The 23,425-nt window shown below is 38.5% G+C and overlaps 1 protein-coding gene across 1 annotated transcript in view; it reads left to right on the top strand.

Moving 5' to 3' along the window:
• The window catches only part of LOC106088468 (mucin-19-like), a 471,415-nt gene that overhangs the window by 421,008 nt on the left and 26,982 nt on the right, over positions 1 to 23,425 (top strand). The window lies entirely within an intron of this gene.

The following is a 23,425-nucleotide window of genomic DNA, read 5'->3' as shown; positions in this document are numbered from 1 at the left end:
ATTCAAACGCCTTTTTGTTATTCATTTAAATATTGAATTTTGTCTTCACCGAGACAAAGAAGCCAACAGAAACAGACACTGAAGCAGATATAAAAGCGAAAACAAAAAGTTTTTGTTTGTTTGCTTGTCCTTAAAAAGAAACGACGATAGGTCAGTGGCGAACATCATTGGATCACATTTTTAATGAGAATCGATGCAGCAAAAGGCTCTGTGCTTCAAATGGCAAAGTGTTAAAGGCCTTAGTCATAACAAGAAGAAGGGTCTTCTGAATTTGAAAATTTTCTAAGAATGTTCTTGGATTATATTTCCTAAAAGCATTTTTGTAGTTCTTGTTTTTGGCATTAGCTTTGCCCTAAAATGTCTAAATCTCAGCTATGACCCATATATTTCTATTTTCCCCTATTCATTTCTGCTTGCGAGCTGTAGTGACATGCCATAATTTCTGTGGTGTTCGTATTTTTGACGACAGTTATTTATACCCCCCGAATAATGTTAGGTGAGATTCAAACTTGGTGTATTTGCTTAGCAGTCTATTCTGTTCTAGTCTATTCAAGACGCCCCACAATGAATCTGAAAAAAAACATGGCCCAAACATTGACAATAAAAACAAAAACTGCTTCTGTTTATTCAATTGTACAGACAAGACGCGAAATCATCTTTGAGCGCCTCGCCTTTATCAATTTGCGCGTCTTGTTAAATATGGAAAAAAAAGATAATTTGTGTTAAGAAAAACGTTTTCATAGAACTAGATAAAATTAATTTTGAATACTAAACAAAAGAGAGTCTAATTTTAGGATGCAAAGATAAGGCAAACCGGTTCTTTATTTTTTTGTCATTCTGTTTGAAACGCCTCGTAATATGCGTTCTACAGTTCTTACTCAATATTCTTTGTTTGCCTAAAAAGAGATACTGCGCATAGAACACGACAAATGCGATCCATGTTGGAGGGTATGTAAGATTCGGCCCGGCCGAATTTAGCTCACTCTTACTTGTTTTTATACCCTCCACCATAGGATGGGGGGTATACTAATTTCGTCATTCTGTTTGTAACACCTCGAAATATACGTCTAAGAACCCATAAAGTATATATATTCCTGATCGTCATGTAGTTTTAAGTCGATGTAGCCATATCCGTCCGTCTGTGCGTCCGTCCGTCCGTCTGTCTGTCGAAAGCACGCTAACTTTTGAAGGAGTAGAGCTAGCCGTTTGAAATTGTGCACAAATACTTCTTTTAGCTTAGGTCGGTTGGGATTGTAAATGGGCCAAATCGGTCCATGTTTTGATATAGCTGCCATATAAACCGATCTTGGGTCTTGACTTCTTGAGCCTCTAGAGTGCCCAATTCTTATCCGATTGCAATGAAATTCTGCACGATGTGTTTTGTTATGATATCCAACAACTTTGCCAAGTATGGTTCAAATCGGTTCATAACCTGGTATAGCTGCCATATAAACCGATCTTGGGCCTTGAGTTCTTGAGCCTCTAGAGGGCGTATTTCTTATCCGATTTGAATGAAATGTTGTACGACGGATCCTCTCATGACCATCAACATACGTGTTTCTTATGTTCTGAATCGGTCCATAGCCTGATACAGCTCCCATATAAATCGATCTCTATATTTTACTTCTTGAGCCCCCAATGGGCGCAATTCTTATTCGAATTGGCTGACATTTTACACAGGTCTCCAACATATAATTTAATTGTGGTCCAAACCGGACCATATCTTGATATCGCTCTAATAGCAGAGCAAATCTTTTCTTATAACCTTTTTTGCCAAAGAAGAGATGCGGGGAAAAGAACTCGACAAATACGATCCATGGTGGAGGGTATATAAGATTCGGCCTTTGCTTGTTTTTTTTTTTTTTTGCCGTCGGATAAGCACTGTCGTGTAACTTAATTTACTCTCAATTGGCTCCGAATATAAATTAAATCTTCGGTTTCTACTCGCACAGAGATTACCATATTATTATCATCGCTTTTGTTTGTCCATTGGGTGTCAATGTTTCCAATGCAATTGAATTGTATGTTTGCTGGCGGAAGTAAGACTTAAACAAAGACATGAAACGGTATAAATACGAAGCACAAGGCGCACAACTTCATAGTAACCGTTTCCACACCAACAAGATCGCTTGCCAATTTTTAACAATTTTCCAGTCACAATGAAATTATTATTTAAAATCACCGCGATCATAATGATGTGCGTAATGATTAGTGCACTAAGCATTGAAGTATGCGATGAAAATGAAAAACCCATCGTGGAGGCCGACTTACAACTTCGCGGTATTGTCGGCGGTCTTACCGGCGGTCTTACCGGCGGTCTTACCGGCGGTCTTATCGGCGGTCTTACCGGCGGTCTTACCGGCGGTCTTACCGGCGGTCTTACCGACGGTCTTACCGGCGGTCCAATTCCCAAAATTATTGGTGGATTGGTTGGTAGTGGCTGAGCCTCTTCTCTCGATTATTTACTAAGTACTTTTGGCAGACTGGTTCATGGCATTTGAACATTTGAAGAACCTCATCAAGTTTTGCATCAATATATCAGGACCTGGGAACCAATGTCCTATGTAATGACCGACCGCTTAATTAATAAAAATATTTAAGAATCTCAACATAAGTAACGGATGGGAAGAAAAATCCTATGGATCATTGATGAAATCAAGAAATTTGTTCAATTCATTTACATGTTAACAGCTCCAACTGGTAGTTGGCTTCCACATATAAACAAAACTGGTTGCATTAGTTTTAAATGTTAGAAATCAAAAAAATATATTTTAATTATTTAAATTATTTAAATTATTAATAAAATTAACTTAACCGAAATTGAAAAAATAAGTAAAAAGCTATTAAGTTCGGCCGCGCCGTACTTTGGATACCCACCAACTGGAATATATCAAAATCCTTTGGGAAATGCGTGACGCTGAACGCCTCGGCCTGAATCCCGACGAGAACATCAGAATAAATGATGCCTACATTGGTGAGGTGCTATGTCATGTAGAAATTTATCCCCCAAGAGTTGTTGCACTGCGTCACGCCGCATTGAAAATTGCAAATTTTGCCCATGAACATTCCACTAAGGAATAGGGGCCATCTTCTCACATGTCAATGAGTGCAGTCCGATTCAAGTTTAAGCTCAATGATTAGGGGCCTCCTTTTTATAGCCGAGTCCGAACGGCGTGCTGCAGTGCGACACCTCTTTGGAGAGAAGTTTCACATGGCATAGTACCTCACAAATGTTGGCAGCATTAGGAGGGGAAAACCACCGCTCAAAATTTTGTTGATGGTCTCGCCAGGATTCGAACCCAGGCGTTCTGCGTCAAATGCGGACATGCTAACGTTTACGTTACGGTGGCCTCCGTACGGTGGCCATGCCGCATAGTTTGAGAAAATCGAAAAAATAGTAAACAAGTAAGAGCATGCTGAGTTCGGCCGGGCCGAATCTTATATACCCTCCACCATGGGTCGCATTTGTCGAGTTCTTTGCGCGATATCTCTTCTTAGGCAAACAAAGAATAATGGATAAGAATTGTTATGCTATTGGAGCTATATCAAGTTATAGTCCGATTCGGACCATAAATTAATGCTGAACATTGAAGAAGTCATTGCGTAATATTTCAGTTCATTGGGATAAGAATTGCGCCTTGTAGGGGCCCAAGTAGCAAAATCGGGAGATCGGTTTATATGGGAGCTGTATCAAGCTATTGATCGATTCAGACGATATAAGACATGTATGTTGAAGGTCATAAGAGAATCCGTTGTACAAAATTTCTTCCAAATCGTATGCGAATTGCGCCCTCTAGAGGCTCAAGAAGTCAAGATCCCAGATCGGTTTATATGACAGCTATATCAGGTTATGGACCGACATGAGCCATACTTACCATAGTTGTTGGAAGTGATATCGAAATACCACGTGCAAATTTTCAGCCAAATCAGTTGAGAATTGCTTCCTCTAGAGGCTCAAGAATTCAAGACTCAAGATCGGTTTATATGGCAGTTATATCGAAACAAGGACCGATTTGGCCCATTTGCAATCCCAACCGACCAACACTTATAAAAAGTATTTGTGCAAAATTTCAAGCGGCTAGCTGTGCTCCTAGAAATCTAGCGTGCTTTGGACAGACAGACAGACGGACGGACGGACAGACGGAAGGACATGGCTAGAAGTATTTGTGCAAAATTTCAAGCGGCTAGCTTTGCTCCTAGAAATCTAGCGTGCTTTCGACAGACAGACGGACGGACGGACAGACGGACGGACGGACGGACGGACAGACGGACGGACGGACGGACGCACGGACGGATGGACAGACGGACGCGCGGACGGACGGACAGACGGACGGACAGACGGACGGACAGACGGACGGACAGACGGACGGACTGACAGACGGACAGATGGACGTACAGACGGACGGACAGACGAAAGGATATGGCTATGGATATGGCCTTAAAATGTCATGACGATAAAAAATATGTATACTTTAAGGGGCCTTAGACGCATATTTCGAGGTTTTAGTATACCCCCCACCCAAATGTTGAGGGTATAAAGATATGTGGTGTGGGAACGCGTAGAGATATCTCTTTGAATCCTAATCAACTTTTTTTGACCAAAAAATGCAAAACAAGTAAAAGCGAGCTAAGTTCGGCCGGGCCGAATCTTGGCAACCCTCCGCCATGGATTTTGTTAAAAATTTATGCAATGGATTTCCGTCGAAAATCCATCAAAATTCAATATGAAAACTTTAAATTGGCTGTATTTCCTTAACTAAGCGTCCTGGAGGTAAAAAATCAAGATTTCATCGAAAATCCACAAAAGTTCGAAATTTCAGTATGAAAACTTTAAATTGGGTGTATCTCCTAAACCAAGCGCCATAAAGAGAAATGGATCCTTATTCGTGACACCATGCAAAAATTCGGAATTTCATCAAAAACCTTATAAAATCGACATTTCACTATGAAAACTTTTGAAAGGCTGTATCTCCTAAACTAAGCGTCCTAGAGGGAAATGGGCCATAATTCATGACACCATGCACAAATTCAGAATTTCATGGAAAATCCATCAAAATTTGAAATTTCACTATGAAAACTTTAAATTGGTTGTATCTCCTGAACTCAGCATTCTGGCGGGAAATGGGCTTTAATTCGTGACACCAGGCCAAAATTTACAATTTTACCGAAAATCCATCAAAATTTGAAAGTTTAGTATGAAAACTTTAAATTGGCTCTATCTCCTAAACTAAGGGCCGTAGAGGCAAATGGGTCTTAGTTTGGAATACCATACAAAAATTTAAAATTTCACCAAAAACCCATCAATAATCGAAATTTTACTATGAAAACTTTAAAATGGCTGTATCTCCTAAACCAAACGTCCTAGAGTGATATAGACTTTAATTCGTGACACCATGAAAAAAATCGGAATTTCATCGAAAATCCATCAAAATTCGAAATTTCACTATGAAAACTTTAAAATGGATGTACCTCCTAAACCAAGCGTCTTAGAGGAAAAGGGCCTTAAGTCGTGACGCCATGAAAAAATTCGGACTTTCATCGAAAATCCATCAATATTCGAAATTTCACTATGAACATTTTAAATTAACTGTATCTCCTAAACCACGCGTCCTAGAGGAAAATGGGCCTTATTATGTAGGTTGGTCTAGAAGCTAACATAGGCTATATAATTTTTTGATATAGGAAGGGGGGCGGACCTCCCCCTTACCCCAAAAGTACTATCCAAAAATAAAAGTGGAGCGATAGGGATAGTATGGGACTCAAATGAAAGGTATCCAGGAGTAGAGTACGAATGTCATATTAAAAATTGGTTCAAAGTACCCAGGGGGCCACCCCAACCCCAAAACCCCCTAAACTAGGTTTTTGGCGATCATGACAAAATGGGACTCAAATGAAAGGTATTCGGAAGTAAATTGCGAATATGGTCAGGAAGGAGAAATAGGCTTTATAATTTGTTGACTTCGGAAGAAAGCGGGCCCTCCCCCCTTACCCGAAAACACCACCCGAAATCAAAAGTGGACCGATCGGGACAATATGGGTATCAAATAAAAGGTATTGGAAAATAGAATACGAATATGGTATTAAAATTTGGGTCTAAGCACCCAACGGGTCGCGCCAACCCCGAAATTCCCCAAACAGACATATTGGACTATCATGTCAACATGGGCCTAAAATGAAAGGTATTCGGGAGTAGATTACGAATCTGGCAAACAAAATCAGATCGAAGTACCCCTCAAAAACGCTTTAAATGGTCATATGACCCATCATGATCATATGGGACTCGGTGTTTTTGTTTGTTCCGTAGAATCAAAAACGGCAGAACCGATTTTCTTAAAATTGTTACAAATTGTGTAAGTTTGTCTAGTACGAATCGTAGGCTATATAATTTTAAGATATCGGAGGGAGGCGGTCCCTCCCCTTACCCCAACAACGCTATGCAAAACCAAAAGTGGACCGGTACAATACAATATGGGAATCAAATGAAAGGTATTGGAGACCAGAAAACGAATGTGGTATTAACATTTGAGTCCAAGTACCCAGCGGACCTCGCCGATCCAAATACTCCTCTATACAGATAAGATCGACGTTCATATCAATATGAGCCTCAAATGAAAAGTATTCGGCAGTAGATTACAAATATGGCATTAAAAAATTAAGTCCAAGGAATGGGAGGTCGCTCCACCCCCAAGTACCCCCAAATGGGCATATTAGCGACACCCCACATAGTATATATATTCTTGATCGACGTGACATTTTATGTCGATTTAGCCATGTCCGTCCGTCTGTCCGTCTGGCTGCCGAAAGCACGCTAACTTTCGAAGGTGTAAAGCTAGCCACTTGAAATTTTGCACAAATACTTCCTATTAGTGTAGGTCGGTTGGGATTGTAAATGGGCCATGTCGGTCCATGTTTTGATATAGCTGCCCTATAAACCGATCTTGGGTCTTGACTTCTTGAGCCTCTAGAGGGCGCAATTCTTATCCGATTGGAATGAAATTTTGCACAACGTGTTTTGTTATGTTTTCCAACTGTGCCAAGTATGGTTCAAATCGGTCAATAACCTGATATAGCTGCCCCATAAACCGATCTTGAGACTTGACTTCTTGAGCTTCTAGAGAGTGCAATTATTATCCGATTTGAGTGAAATGTTGTACGACGGATCCTCTCATGACCATCAACATACGTGTTTCTTATGTTCTGAATCGGTCCATAGCCTGATACAGCTCCCATATAAATCGATCTCTATATTTTACTTCTTGAGCCCCCAAAGCACACAATTCTTATTCGAATTGGCTGACATTTTACACAGGTCTCCAATATATAATTTAATTGTGGTCCAAACCGGACCATATCTTGATATCGCTCTAATAGCAGAGCAAATCTTTTCTTATATCCTTTTTTGCCAAAGAAGAGATGCGGGGAAAAAAACTCGACAAATACGATCCATGATGGAGGGTATATAAGATTCGGCCTTGTTTTTTTTTTTTTTGGCCGTCGGATGAGCACTGTCGTCTAACTTAATTTACTCTCAATTGGCTCCGAATAAAAATTAAATCTTCGGTTTCTACTCGCACAGAGCTTACCATATTATTATCATCGCTCTTGTTTGTCCATTGGGTGTCAATGTTTCCAATGCAATTGAATTGTATGCATGCTGTCGGAAGTAAGACTTAAACAAAGACATGAAAGGGTATAAATACGAAGCACAAGGCGCACAACTTCATAGTAACCGTTTCCACACCAACAAGATCGCTTGCCAATTTTTAACAATTTTCCAGTCACAATGAAATTATTATTTAAAATCACCGCGATCATAATGATGTGCGTAATGATTAATGCACTAAGCATTGAAGTATGCGATGAAAATGAAGAACCCATCGTGGAGGCCCACTTACATCTTGGCGGTATTGCCGGCGGTCTTACCGACGAACTTACCGGCGATCTTACCGACGGTCTTACTGGCGGTCTTACCGACAGTCTTACCGGCGGTCCTACCGACGGTCTTACCGGCGGTCCTACCGACGGTCTTACCAGCGGTCTTATCGGCGGTCCAATTCCCAAAATTATTGGTGGATTGATTGGTAGTGGCTGAGCCCCTTCTCTCGATAATTTACTAAGTACTTTTGGCAGACAGAACCTCATCAAGTTTTGCATCAATATATCAGGACCTGGGAACCAATGTCCTATGTAATGATCGACCGCTTAATTAACAAAAATATTTAAGAATCGCAGCATAAGTAACGGATGGGAAGAAAAATCCTATGGATCATTGATGAAATCAAGAAATTTGTTCAATTCATTTATATGTTAACAGCTCCAACTGGTAGTTGGTGTCCACATATAAACAAAACTTGTTGCATTAGTTTTAAATGTTAGAAATCAAAAAAAAATATTTAAATTATTTAAATTATTAATAAAATTAACTTAACCGAAATTGAGATAATAAGTAAAAAGCTACTAAGTTCGGCCGCGCCGTACTTTGGATACCCACCAACTGGAATATATCAAAATCCTTTGGGAAATGCGTGACGCTGAACGCCTCGGCCTGAATCCCAGAATAAATGATGCCTACATTGGTGAGATACTATGTCATGTAGAAGTTAATCCCCCAAGAGTTGTTGCACTGTGTCACGCCACATTGCAAATTTCAAATTTTGCCCATGAACATTCCACTAAGGAATAGGGGCAAACTTCTCACATATCAATGAGTGCAGTCCGATTCAAGTTTAAGCTCAATGATAAGGGGCCTCCTTTTTATAGCCGAGTCCGAACGGCGTGCCGCAGTGCGACACCTTTTTGGAGAGAAGTATTACTTGGCACAGTACCACACAAATGTTGCTAGCATTAGGAGGGGAAAACCACCGCTGAAAATTTTTCCTGATGGTCTCGCCAGGCGTTCAGCGTCATAGGCAGACATGCTAACCTATGCGCTACGGTGGCCTACGCTGTAAGGTTTAATAAAGTCGGCACAGCCCGACTTTTGCCGTAGGGTTTTCTATTTTTTACGATTTTATCCCACTGTGTGTCGTTTGAGAACGAGTGCAGATAATTCACTGAATTTTTTAAAGTTTAGAGATTAGTTGTACAGAGTTTTAGGGGCGCCTTTCGGCCGACCCTAAAATTATTGACCACGGCATTTCAAAAATGTGTTTGAACTGCTAAATCTTTATTAGTTGTATGGATTTGCTCAAAAATCCCTTTAAAAAAAAGTCTGAAAAAACTGAACCGATTAATGTAAATTTTATATATTTTTATTTCGATCAATAAATATTTAATTTATATTGTAATAATTTAAATGAAATGCTTAAATCGAATTTTAGATTTTAAAATATCTTATAACCAACCCTTGCAAGCCTCTTCTGAAAGTAAATTTCCTCAAAGTCTAAGTCCAAGTGTTGCATTAATCAATCCAAGGACACTGGCATTAGCTCCAATTTCAAATGAATTATTACCCATATCAACTGAATGGACGTCATTGACAACTCCAATTGAAGATTTACCAAATAATTGCAGTATAGCGGTGAGTAATCTGGCGAGAATATTGCCTAGAGAGGAAATGTTCATGTTGGCTATGGCGCCCACTCCATCTCTACCTCCCACCAAATCCATGATGTCTTTGTCTTGTCCTTCATTTGGGTAGACAATCACTTGGTTGCCTTCCACATATGTATTGCCGATTCCGCTTAAAGTGGTAATTGATCTGCTGGAGCCACCACAACCATCGCCACCATTACATGTGCAATTGGCAGCTTCATTACAGCAGTTGACCCCTTTACCAGTTATATTGGTACTAATTTCGATTCCTCCTTGGCCGGTTTCAATGGTGAAAGCTATGCCCATTGCCCCCATGGCTAAGATCGTGGTGATACTCAACAATAATTTCATGTTTTTTGCTAAAATATTTCAATTTGTTGGCTAGCAATCTTGTTGTTGTGCTGATCTTCTCGAGGTTCTCGTTGTATTTATACCGTTTTTTTTTTATACCAAATATCAACAACAATACAAAGAATGGGGTATACGAATCGTTTATTTTCGTTTGTAATACCACGAAATATCAATCTACGATGCTTTAAGGTAAATATGTATATTCTTCATCATCTAGACATTTTGAGTGGATCTAGTCATGTCCGCCTGTCTGTCCATCCATCCGTCTGGGAAAATCATGATAACCTCTAGAGGAGCAAAGGCTTCAATCAAAGGCTTGAGATCAGCTAGAAGTATTGCAAGAGCTACCAATGCATTCTAAAGAAAGTAACAGTTTGGTACGGTTTATGGGCTGGTGGCATCATTGGACCATACTTCTTCAAAGATGATGGCAATCGTAACGTAAGTATGAATGGTAAGCGTTATCGTGAGATGAAATGCAATTTTTTTGCCGAAAATGCAAGAGCTTATATCGATTCAAATAAAGATGTCATGCATTTTTCTGATTTTTTTTTTTTTTTTTGAAAAATTTTCCTATAGCTCTTAAAAAATCAGCCTTTATATAGAGATCTTGACAATATGGAACTCAAATGAAAAGTTTTTCAGAGTATAAAACGAATTTGATATCCAAATCTGGGGTGTAGGGTTTCGGGGGCCGCTGCACCCCTAAAACAACCAACCCCCCCCCCCCCCCCCCCTTTCCCCACCACAATCGAACAGATTTACTGACCATGGCAATATGGGCCATCAGAAAATTTTTCAGTGGTGGTTATCCCCTCCTAATACTGGCGACATTTGTGAGGTACTATGCCATACGAAAATTTCTTCTCAAAGAGGGTTCGCACTACGGCACGCCGTTCGAACTCGTCTATAAAAAGGTGACCCCTTATCATTGCGATTAAAATTTGTATCGGACAGCACTCAGAGATATATGAGAAGTTTGCCCCCACTGCTTTGTAGAATTTTCATGGACAAATTTTCATTTCTTCTTATCGAGATTGCTCAGTGGCGATTGCAAATGGTCCATGTTTAGATATAGCTCCCATATAACCCGATCCCACAATTGAAATGCTTGAGCTACTAGGGGACTAACATCTTATTCAATTTGCCTGAAATTTTCTACAGTGATTTATTCTATGATCTTCCGATTTTACTCCTTCAACCTCTTAAGGGCGCAATTCTTAACTGATTTGGTTGAAATTTGGCACAATAGCTCTCTCTATGACGATGAATATTGATGCCAATTGTGTATGCTCCAAATCGGTCCATGCCATGATATAGCTCCCATATGTGCTTAGAGGGTGTCATCCTTGTTCTTTAGCTTGTTCGTTCGTATACATTTTTAATTTAAAATTTTTCGAAATCTATCCCCTTCTGTAAAGAAAGTACCAAATATAACATTTCATCGGAAAAATCATTAAGTCGCCCAATATATATTATCAAGGTTTAAATGAATCCCAATTTTGTGTGCTTTAGCTCAATTCGTAAAGAAAGTACCATTATATTCGTTTGAGTACATAAATTACACCACAATTAGTACGTTTACTTCCACATCTCGTATTTTTTGTCAAGGCTACGAAAAAGTTTTTCAAATTGCTTAATTCGAGCTGTCCCCGTTCGCTGTAGGAGAAAATAAGCCATTTAGTACTATTTTGCACTTTTTGGTACTAAAATTTAGGAATTTTTTTATAGATCATTAAGGCACCCATCATATTATTCTCAGTTGTACCTGCATGCCAAAATTTCAGACCTCTAGCTCCATCTGTAAAGAAAGTACCAATTTTGGCACCAAAATGTATTAAAGTATCAAATGGTGCCAATTTTGGTACCAAAATGTACGAATTTTTAATAGATCATTAAGTCACCCATCACATTTTTCCTAACTGTACCTCCATGCCAAATTTAAGACCTTCAGCTCCATCTGTAAAGAAAGTACCAAATGGTACCAATTTTGGTACAACAATGTACCAATTGTAAAAAACTACATTTCTTAGTTGTGCCTACAAGCCCAATTTCAGACCTCTAGCTCCATGACCCGGAAAGTACCAAATGATACAAATATTGATACCAAAATGTACGAAATGTAAAAAGATCATAGTCACCCATCATTATTCTTCCTACTTGTACCTACATGTCAAATTTCAAACCTCTAGCTCCATCTGTAAAGAAAGTATCAAATGGTACCAATTTTGGTACCAAAATGTACGAGTTTTTAATGGATTATTAAGTCACCCATTATATTTTTCCTAACTATACCTCCATGCCAAATTTTAGACCTCCAGCTCCATCTGTAAAGAAAATGCAGAATGGTAAAAATTTTGGAACCACAATATTTCAATTGTGGAAAAACCATTTATTCGCCCATCATACATTTCTTAGTTGTGCCTACAAGCCTAATTTTAGACCGCAAGTTGTGCACAGAAAGTACCAAATGGTACCAATACGCATGAATTGTAAAAAGATCATAGTCACCTATCATATTCTTCCTAGTTGTACCTGCGTGCCAAATTTCATACCTCTAGCTCCATCTGTAAAGAAAGTACCAAATGGTATCAATTTTGGTACCAAAATGTACTAATTTTGAAAAGATCATTTAGATGCCCATCAAATGTTTCCTAGTTGGTACCGACATGCTTAGTTGTACCCACATGCCAATTTTCAGATCTCTAGCTCCATCTGTAAAGAAAATATAAAATAGTACAAATTTGGTACCACAATGTTCCAAGTGTAAAAAAATTTTCGCCTATCATACATTTCTTAGTTGTGCCTACATGCCTAATTTCAGACCTCTAGCTCCATGACACAGAAAGTACCAAATGGTACCAATATTGGTACGAAAGTGTACGAATTGTAAAAACATCATAGTCAACCATCATACATTTCTTAGTTTTGCCTACATACCAAATTTCAGACCTTTTGCTCCATTTTGCACAGAAAGTACCACATGGCACCAATATTGATACCAATATGTACAAACTTTAAAAAGATCATAGTCACCCAACATATTTTTCCTAGTTGTATCTCCATGTCAAATTTCAGACCTCTAGCTCCACCTGTAAAGAAAGTACCAAATGGTACTAATTTTGGTAACAAAAATTTACGAATTTTGAATAGATCATTTAATCACCTATCATATTTTTTCTTAGTTGTACCTGCATGCCAAATTGCAGACCTCTAGCTCCATCTGTAAAGAAAGTACGAAATGGTACCAATTGCGATTCTAAACGTACATTTCCTCCAGTTACAAGTACTATTGTAGTTTTTCATTTTTCTTCTCACCCTCGTCATTTTGCACCTGATGTTTTTTAAGTAAAATTTCAAAATTCTACCTCTATCCATCCGCCCTGTACAAAGTTTACCCATTTCGTCCAGTTTTGGCCCTTTTTTTAGTTCCTAAATGTACAAATTTCCAAAAAAATTTATAATCTGCCAATTATGATAGATAAAATGTACCTAAGTTCCAAAATTCAGAGCTCTAGAGCCAAATTTCTGCCCCCAAGCTTCATCTGTAAAGAAAGTACCATATTGTACCAATTGCGGTACTAAACGCACGTTTCCTTCCGTTAACAGTACTATTTTTTCACCATTTCGCCATTTTGCACCGGATGTTTTTTAAGTAAAATTTGAAAATTCTACCTCTATCCATCCCCCCTGTAGAAAGACCACACATTTCGTACGTTTTTTGTACATTTTTTAGTACCTCTATGTACAAATTTCCAAAAAAAAAAACTAAAACTAAGTTCCAAAATTCAGAGCTTTAGATCAATTGAAGACAAAATTGCCAAATAGTACCAATTGCGGTACAAAACGTACAATTCCTCCCACAGGCACGATTTTCCTAAATTGTTTTTACCAAACCTTATTTTTCGAGACACTCTTTAATTTGAGCTCAAAAACATAATTCTCTCCCTTTCCGTTCGAGCTACGTTTTGGTACTTTTTAGTACCTAAACGAACGAATATCACCAAATCCAGCCTTATACCGTGCCTACGACCCAAGACCAACTTTCATCAATCCTATGGCAGCCGGTTGTACGTACCGGATTGACCTGATTAAGTCCTTCATCGGCAAGGGTTGCCGCATCAGTGTACAAGACACTGCAACAACTTCAACAACAAGAACCAACATTCATGTAAAATTTCATGATTCTAGCTTTAGCTGTTTGGGCTGGGCGATGATCAGTCAGTCAGCAATCAGTCAATCACGCAACTCTTTTATATAAAGGGTGATTTTTTAGCTATTATCTTTTTGGCAACACTGGTAAACACCTCACGCAAGTTTTGTGTTTTGTTTCGCTGACAAAAATCTTTAGTTTGGTCTATTATTTAACCATGAATCGTCTTACAAACGAACTACGTATGCAAATTATTCAATTTTATTATCAAAATGCGTGCTCTTTTAAGAAAGTTCTTCGAGCGCTTCTTTCATTTTACGACGAACCTCATTTTTGGCTCAATAGGTATATAAATAAGCAGAATTGTCGATTTTGGAGTGATGATCAGCCAAAAGCAAGCAGAGCTACCAATGCATCCAGAAAAAGTCACAGTTTGGTGCGGTTTATGGGCTGGTGGCATCATTGGACCGTACTTCTCCAAAATGATGCGAATCGTAACGTTACTATGAATAGTGAGCGCTATCGTCAGTTCATATCCAACCTTTTTTTTGCCGAAAATGCAAAAGCTTGACTTGCATGACATGCGGTTTCAACAAGACGGTGCCACATGCCACACAGCACACGTAACAATGGACTTATTGAGAGGCGAGTTCAGTAAACATTTTATTTTTAGTTCGGGACCGGTCAATTGGCCGTCTAGGTCGATCGATTTAACGCCTTAAGACTATTTTTTGTGGGGCTATGTTAAAGCTCATGTCTGTATAGACAAGCCCCCTTCAATTGACGCATAGGAAGACAACATTGAAGCATTTATTCGAGAGATAGTGGCCGAAATGTTGAAAAGAGTATGTTAAAAATTGGACTAAGCGGATGGATCATTTGAGGCTTAGTCACGTTCAATATTTGGATGAAATAGTCTTCAAACATTAAATTATATGGAGCCGTACTATCGTTTCAAATAAAGATTTCATGCATTTTTCTGATTTGTGGTTTTTATTTTTTAAAACTCTTACAAATCACCCAAGCGCCTAGCTGAATTTCTTCAAAAATTAGCGCGCTTTCGGCAGACGGACGAACATGGCTAAATCTGTATATATTAGGTTGCCCAAAAGTAATTGCGGATTTTTCATATAGTCGGCGTTGACAAATTTTTTCACAGCTTGTGACTCTGTAATTGCATTCTTTCTTCTGTCAGTTATCAGCTGTTACTTTTAGTTTGCTTTAGAAAAAAAGTGTAAAAAAAGTATATTTGATTAAAGTTCATTCTAAGTTTTACTAAAAATGCATTTACTTTCTTTTAAAAAATCCGCAATTACTTTTTGGGCAACCCAATACTTTGCTGGGTCTCAGATCATTATCTAGATGTGTTACAAACTGAATGACCAAACTTGCATACCCCCATCCTATGGTAGAGGGTATAATAAACCAAAAAACACTGTTGGCTTAAGTCAACGTTTCCAAGGACTTTGACTTTTTCGGACACAACAAAAAAACAATGAAATTCTCTGTCTGCAGATGTTTAAAATAATAAAAGTTGATAATGTCAATACATGAGACATATGTTCATTACAAAAATGTGTTTAAAACGGAATCGGAAATGCAAGATACTCTTATGAGTGACAAGAACACTGACCTTACCTGAAACGGTTGGAAGTTTTTCTGCGCAATATTTGGATGGCAATATACGAGGGCGGTCCCAAAAGTAGCCGTCTTGACAAAGAAAGCATTGCAAATTTTGGTAAAACTTTCTTTATTTCTCAATATAGTCAACTTTGGCTTGTGCGATTTCACATTATCCAGCAATTCTCAATCACATATACTGCTCTTCGGATTTTTATACAGAAGTCCAAACTCAGAAAGAGAGGCTTCCATTAACGGCTTCGACGCCCTTTTTCATTCCATTACAAATATTTTGGATGATTTTCCGGGTAGTGAAATCTTTGTCACTGGGGATTTCAATGTCTATAACTCCTCCTGGCTTTCCCATTCGAGTCATACAACTCCTGAGGGCCAATACATTGAGCTTTTCGCTGCGCACAATGGTTTGGCGCAACTGCTTCCTCCCCAGTCCCGAAGCGGTCGATATTTTTATTGACCGCTTCGGGCTCAATGGTTTCTTTCAGGATTTTAATTGGAAACTATGAAATGATTGAGAAGATAATTTTAAGTGGAATGAGGACACTTATTCCAGTTAAGACTATAACAGCTAAATCAGACGACAAAAGTTGGTTTAACCATACATGCAGAGATGCTGTAAGATCGAAAGAGGTTGCATTCAGCAACTGGCGCTTGGATAAAAATGCCAATACTGAAATGCTGCGCAAACAGGCAAGATCTTCGTGTGCCAATGTGCTTAGGCGCGAAAAATTTCTTTACGAACAGCGTCTGCGTACTAAGGTTCTCGCTTCTACACGAGGAAGTAAGAGCTTTTGGTCGTTCGTAAAGAGAGTAAAGGGTAGTTCTTCATCTATTCCAACTCTTGCTAAGGACGATCAAACGTTCACTGACCCGGTTGATAAGGCTAACCTGTTGGCTGATATATTTGCAGGGAACTCTTCCCTGCCGGATAGCAATCAACCACTCCCCTCAATCGAAAATGTATCTGGCTGATGCCAAAGGGTTATGAACGATACACTCTGCCAGGATTTGCTGGCCATTTCTGGAGGGGTCGAATGAATCGAGTAGATATTAATGCACGGAAGATTCTGTGCTGTTTGTTGTCACACAAACGATTCGCTGACCCATTACTGACCCATCTTTGCTTATCAACGGTGTAGATGTTGTGTAATCAGAATCAGCTCTTGATGTTCTGGGCATGAAAATATTGGTTTGCCCAAAAAGTAATTGCGGATTTTTTAAAAGAAAGTAAATGCATTTTTAATAAAACTTAGAATGAACTTTAATCAAATATACTTTTTTACACTTTTTTCTGAAGCAAGCTAAAAGTAACAGCTGATAACTGACAGAAGAAAGAATGCAATTACAGAGTCACAAGCTGTGAAAAAAATTGTCAACGACGACTATATGAAAAATCCGCAATTACTTTTTGGGCAACCCAATACAAAGTGATGTCCGTTGGGCTAAACATGTATTTGAAGTGTCGAAAGAAGCATTCGACACTTAAATGGTGTAAGAACTACTTCACTCCGTCTGATCTTCTTAACATCTACACCTCTTTCATAAGGCCAAAAATGGAGTACAACTCACATGTATGGGCTGGAGCTTCAAAATCATCCCTGGAGCTAATGGACTGTGTACAGAGGAGGGCAGTGGGATATCCAACTCTATTGCCTACCTTCATCATCGTCGCAATATGGGTTGTTTGGCTTTGTTCTATCGGTACCCTCATGGTGTGTGTTCGTCTGATATTCGTCTTCTTATTCCTAATGTAAGGATTTATGTTAGGGATACTAGACATTTCAGTAACTCACACCCGTCTGTAATTGATTGGCCAGCGGACCGCACAATGCATTATAGAGAGAGTTCTTAATTCGCCCGAACCGTTCGTATGTGGAATCGAAAAGTCCAATTAATTCCTAATTTCCTCTCGCCAGCGCAATGCACTGCATTCATAGGGGACATCCCCTCCGTGTTGGCTGACAGAAAAAAAAAAAAAAAACAAGTAAAAGAGTGCTAAGTTCGGCCGGGCCGAATCTTATATACCCTCCACCATGGATCGCATTTGTCGAGTTCTTTTCCCGGCATTTCTTCTTTGGCAAAAAAAGATATAAGAAAAGATTTGCTTTGCTATTAGAGCGATAACAAGATATGGTCCGGTTTGGACCACAATTAAATTATATGTTGGAGACCTGTGTAAAATGTCAGCCAATTCGAATAAGAATTGCGCCCTTTGGAGGCTCAAAAAGTAAAATAGAGAGATCGATTTATATGGGAGCTGTATCGGGCTATAGACCGAACCAGACCATAATAAACACGTGTGTTGATGGTCAAGAGAGGATCCGTCGTACAAAATTTCAGGTAAATCGGAGAGGATCCTTTGTACAAAATTTCAGGTAAATCGGATAATAATTGCGCCCTCTAGAGGCTCAAGAAGAGAAGATCCCAGATCGGTTTATATGGCAGCTATATCAGGTTATGAACCGATTTAAACCTTATGTGACACAGTTGTTGAAAGTAAAAGTAAAATACGTAATGCAAACTTTCAGCGAAATTGAAATTTCATTGCGCCCTCTAGAAGCTCAAGAAGTCAAGACCCAAGATCGGTTTATATGACAGCTATATCAGGTTATGGACCGTTTTGAACCATTCTTGGCACCGTTGTTGGATATCATAACAAAACACGTCGTGCAAAATTGCATTTCAATCGGATAAGAATTGCGCCCTCTAGAGATTCAAGAAGTCAAGACACAAGATCGGTTTATATGACAGCTATATCAGGTTATGGACCGATTTGAACCATACTTAGCACAGTTGTTGGATATCATAACAAAACACGTCGAGCAAAATTTCATTCCAATCGGATAAGAATTGCGCCCTCTAGAGGCTCAAGAAGTCAAGACCCAAGATCGGTTTATATGGCAGCTATATCAAAATATGGACCGATGTGGTCCATTTACAATACCAACCGACCTACACTAATAGGAAGTATTTGTGCAAAATTTCAAGCGGCTAGCTTTACTCCTTCGGAAGTTAGCGTGCTTTCGACAGACAGACGGACGGACTTGGCTTGATTGACATAAAATGTCGCGACGATCAAGAATATATAGACTTTATGGGGTCTCAGACGAATACTTCGAGTAGTTACAAACAGAATGACGAAATTAGTATACCCCCCATCCTATGGTGGAGGGTATAAAAATATAAACATGCCTATATTGATTTTTAAAAAAAATGTCGTGAGCCTATCAAATGAGCATTTATTAACCGTTATTCGTTAACTGTATCAAATATTGTTTAAACCTTATCATATTTGGTTAATCATATAACATGGTCATAACAAAACACCAGATGCGAAATGACTAGATAAGTGTACCCCTTATCCTATGGTGGTGGGCTTAAAAAATTTAATCTTTACCCGATTTTGCTGAAATTTTGAAACAAAATGTCCAATTTTCATAGAAACATATATAGAACATATATTTACAACCTTGACTTTGTACTTATACAGGGTTTGGATCTCCCATTAGATATGTTTTAAAGTAGACTTGTCGTATAGTGCTTACGGTATTAACCAACAACATTGGCAGCACCATTGGCAATACCGCTAGCGGCGGTTAAAGCGCCTGTAGCAATACCACCAGCAGCTTGGGCTGCACCACCTATGAGACCACCAGCGGCATTGGCAAGACCACCAAGAATACCGCCAAAAAGATTTCCAATGCCGCCGCCGTTGTGAGTAATGACTGTAGCAGGAACGGTATTGACAACCTGTACAGTTCTGGTAACGGTGGGAACTACATTGCCAGCTAAAATGAGAGATTCAAATTTTTTTATTAATGAAAGAAAAAATGAAATTATGGGAAACTTTTGAAGCTTAAGGCTAAAACTTCAAAAGTTTTAAAAACTTTAAATCATTTTTCTTCAGGGTTTAAATATAACATTTTTCTGGGTAATAGTCCTAAACCCTTAAGCATAGAATTTTGGCTAAGGATTTTAGCCTGTAGATAATAGGATCTATTTATTCGGTGCAAAATATCCTTTACCTTTATTTTTTTTATAATTTAAGACTTACTGAAGGTAATGGTAGCAGCTTGAGCCAAAGCAAGCATAGCCAATGCGCAGCAGATGAAGAATTTCATGATTTTATTGAACAAAATGTTTGACTTATTTCAAAAAGAAATTATGAGAAAGTTTTGATGATCTACTGATATGTTCACCTCATATTTATATCAGTTACTAAGCCTACGCCATAAGAAATTGTTTATAGGCAAAATATTTGTTTAATGATATTGACTCATATCTACATAACACACATAATACGTCATATATGGTTAGGCCTAATGTCGTAAATTAAACGTTATGTACCACTATATTTAAGTACAAATATTTTGTGAACATTTAAAAGAAAATTATCACAGGTGATCTATTTGCGAGATTGTTAGCATGGGCGGAAATAATATCTGGCTATAGCACTACATATTGTATATAGCTTAGAGGATAGAAAAGTTGTTAATTGCTATTTGGTGCCGGAGTATAATATACCAAACACCCAGAGAAATAAGTCTGCTGATATCAGCAAACACTAAGTGCTGACATTACATTAAAAATGTTTAGCTTTTGAATGAAACCAATCAAACATTTTTAATCTTTTCGGCAACAATTAAATAACTTGCTACATATTAATTTAAATTTTAGGCGTAGGCTTTTTTTATACCCACCACTGTAGGATAGGGGGTAATTCATTTAGTCATTCCGTTTGCAACACATCGAAATATCAATTTCCGACCCTACAAAGTGTATATATTTCGGATCGTCGTAAAATTCTAGGACGATTTAACGATGTCCGTGTGTCTGTCCGTTTATCTGTCTGTCCGTCCGTCCGACTGTTGTAATCACTCTACAGCCTTCAAACATTGAGATATTGAGATGAAACTTGGCACAGATACGTCTTTTTAATGCACGCTGGTTAAGTTATTGAATGGTCCAAATCGGACCATATTTGGATATAGCTGCTATATAGACCCATCTGCCGATGAAGGGTCTAATGCACATAAATGCTTTATTATGCCCTCCACCATAGGATGGGGGTATACTAATATCGTCATTCTGTTTGCGTCTAAGACCCCATATATTGTAAAGGGTGATTTTTTTGAGGTTAGGATTTTCATGCATTAGTATTTGACAGATCACGTGGGATTTCAGACATGGTGTCAAAGAGAAAGATGCTCAGTATGCTTTGACATTTCATCATGAATAGACTTACTAACCAGCAACGCTTGCAAATCATTGAATTTTATTACCAAAATCAGTGTTCGGTTCGAAATGTGTTCATTCACCGTAACGTTGCGTCCAACAGCATCTTTGAAAAAATACGGTCCAATGATTCCACCAGCGTACAAACCACACCAAACAGTGCATTTTTCGGGATGCATGGGCAGTTCTTGAACGGCTTCTGGTTGCTCTTCACTCCAAATGCGGCAATTTTGCTTATTTACGTAGCCATTCAACCAGAAATGAGCCTCATGAGCCACATTTCGAACCGAACACTGATTTTGGTAATAAAATTCAATGATTTGCAAGCGTTGCTCGTTAGTAAGTCTATTCATGATGAAATGTCAAAGCATACTGAGCATCTTTCTCTTTGACACCATGTCTGAAATCCCACGTGATCTGTCAAATACTAATGCATGAAAATCCAAACCTCAAAAAAATCACCCTTTATATTCTTGATCGTTATGTCATTTTAAGTCGATCTAGCCATGTCCGTCCGTCTCTCTGTCGAAAGCACGCTAACTTGCGAAGGAGTAAAGCTAGAAGCTTGAAATTTTGCACAAATACTTTTTATAAGTGCAGGTCAGTTGGTACTGTAAATGGGTCAAATCGGTCCATGTTTTGATATAGCTACCATATAAACCGATCTTGGGTCTTGACTTCTTGAGCCTCTAGAGGACGCAATTCTTATCCGATTTTATTGAAATTTTGACCGTAGTGTTTTGGTATCACTTCCAACAACTACGCTAAGTATGGTTTAAATCGGTCGATGTTTTGATATAGCTGCCATATAAACCGATCTGGGGTCTTGACTTCTTGAGCCTCTAGAGGGCGCAATTCTCGTCCAATCTAACTGAAATTTTGCACGTAGTGTTTTGGTATCACTTTCAACAACTATGCTAAGTATGATTCAAATCGGTTCACAATCTGGTATAGCTGCCATATAAACCGATCTAGGATCTTGACTTCTTGAGCCTCTAGAGAATGCAATTCTCGTCTGATTCGACTGAAATTTTGCACGTAGTGTTTTGGTATCACTTCCAAAAACTGTGTTTAGTACGATTCAAATCGGTTCGTAACCTGATATAGCTGTCATATAAACCGATCTGGGATCTTGACTTCTTGAGCCTCTAGAGGGCGCAATTCTCATCCGATTTGGCAGCAATTTAGTACAACGGCTTCTCTCATGATCTTCAACATACGTGTCTAATATATTCAGAATTGATCAATAGCTTGATACAATTCCCACATAAACCTATCTCCGATTTTGCTTTTTGAGTCCCTACAAGGCTCAATTCTTATCCGAATGAACTGAAATATTACACAATGACTTCTACAATGTTCAGCATTCATTTATGGTCCGAATCGGATTATAACTTGATATAGCTCCAATAGCATAACAGTTTTTATTCAATATTCCTTGTTTGCCTAAAAATGCGATCCATGGTGGAGGCATATAAGATTCGGTCCACCCGAATTTAGCACGCTCTTACTTGTTTTACTTGTTTTTGTTTAAAATTATAATAAAATTCTTATCATAATTTCTCTTCTATTTGCAGGTAATTAAACAAAAACCAATTGAATATGTAAGTAAAGTACAATCGAAAAAAATAAATATTCAAATAGCTGGTCCGGTGTACTTCACTTCACCCTAAAATGGATTGTGATTTGGTAATCAGAGAAATTTGTTAGTAAAAAAAGAAAAAATGAAACAAAATAGAGTCTGCTAAAAACGGGACAGCAGTAATTTTTTGCACGAACCAGGGCTTCGAAGTTGATCGGAGTCGAGCTTTTGAAGCTGAAGTCGAAGTCGGTTCAGAATTGAGCAACCGCTCTCCGACTTCGGCTAAATACTCCGGCTGCGATTTGGACTCCGACCCGGGTAAGAGCCGAAGGTCAGACTTCGCTGCCCTGGCAATAAAAGCAAACATTTTCTGCTGCAGAAGGTAAAAAGTAAAAAGCTTGGTGCGGTTTATGGGCTGGTGGCATCATTGCAGCATACTTCTTCAAAGATGATGGGAATCGTAACGTAACTGTGAATGGTGAGCGCTATCGTTTGCACAAGTGTCTTATTTGGTCCAACGTCCTCATATGTGTGCTAAGTTTCATAAAAATCGGTCCAGATTTAGATATAGCTCGCATACATATTTTTCTTCTGATATGGCCTTTTAAAACTGTAGAAGCCACAATTTTGGTTGGATCTCTACAAAATTTTTCATCAGATGGTTTAATTGACATCCCAATACGTGTGCAAAATTTCATCAAAATAGATTAAGATAAAACTCCCCTATATATCTTTAATGCGTTTCGACTTTTTAGGCTGTAGAAGCCACAATCTTCGTACCATCGTAAGAAAATCATATAAGGTTCTATTCGATATTTCAATAGGTATGCAAAATTAAAGTCTGACTAATTTTGGATATTAATTGCTATCTATTAAAATTATTACGTATACTCGGTGGTGTAGGGTATAATATAGTCGGCTCCGCCCGACTT

Source organism: Stomoxys calcitrans, chromosome 4 (assembly GCF_963082655.1).
Source record: "Stomoxys calcitrans chromosome 4, idStoCalc2.1, whole genome shotgun sequence".
Taxonomy (NCBI): Eukaryota; Metazoa; Arthropoda; class Insecta; order Diptera; family Muscidae; genus Stomoxys; species Stomoxys calcitrans.
Note: the sequence above shows the minus strand (reverse complement) of the source record. Positions and strands in the feature narration are given on the sequence as shown.